Raw genomic sequence first — 431 nt, forward strand, 5'->3', positions numbered from 1 at the left:
TTCATGAGATAAGAATCAAACTCCAAAGGCATTAATTCTTTGTTAAATACATATACATGTACTATTCTGAATCCTGATATTAATACAGAAAATTTTACTTTCTTCTAAAGGAATCAAGGTTTACCTGAACTCAGATATATGATAATAGACGTTTTATTACAATATCTGTTTTTCTATGGATACACAGAATTTGAAAGTCCATACACTTTGATCATTCACGTATTGCCAGCATGGATGGAATCAATCAACAAATCAATGTATAATAAAATTTCATATCTAATCAATATTCAGAATAGTTAAACCATCATATCTCATATCTAATATGTCAAGATCTATAACCTACACCATACGAAACTGCTATTACCTATTACATCAATATCTCTGTTTACTTAATAAATGGGTGTACCAGATCATATCAGTGATGTTACTGT

At 28.8% G+C, this 431-nt stretch overlaps 1 protein-coding gene across 1 annotated transcript in view; it reads right to left on the minus strand.

The window, feature by feature from the left end:
* The window catches only part of LOC119593852 (X-linked retinitis pigmentosa GTPase regulator-like), a 22,012-nt gene that overhangs the window by 20,609 nt on the left and 972 nt on the right, over positions 1-431 (minus strand). The gene's annotated exons all lie outside the window — the stretch shown is intronic.

The sequence above is a fragment of the Penaeus monodon genome, chromosome 32 (genome assembly GCF_015228065.2).
Source record: "Penaeus monodon isolate SGIC_2016 chromosome 32, NSTDA_Pmon_1, whole genome shotgun sequence".
NCBI classification, from domain to species: Eukaryota; Metazoa; Arthropoda; class Malacostraca; order Decapoda; family Penaeidae; genus Penaeus; species Penaeus monodon.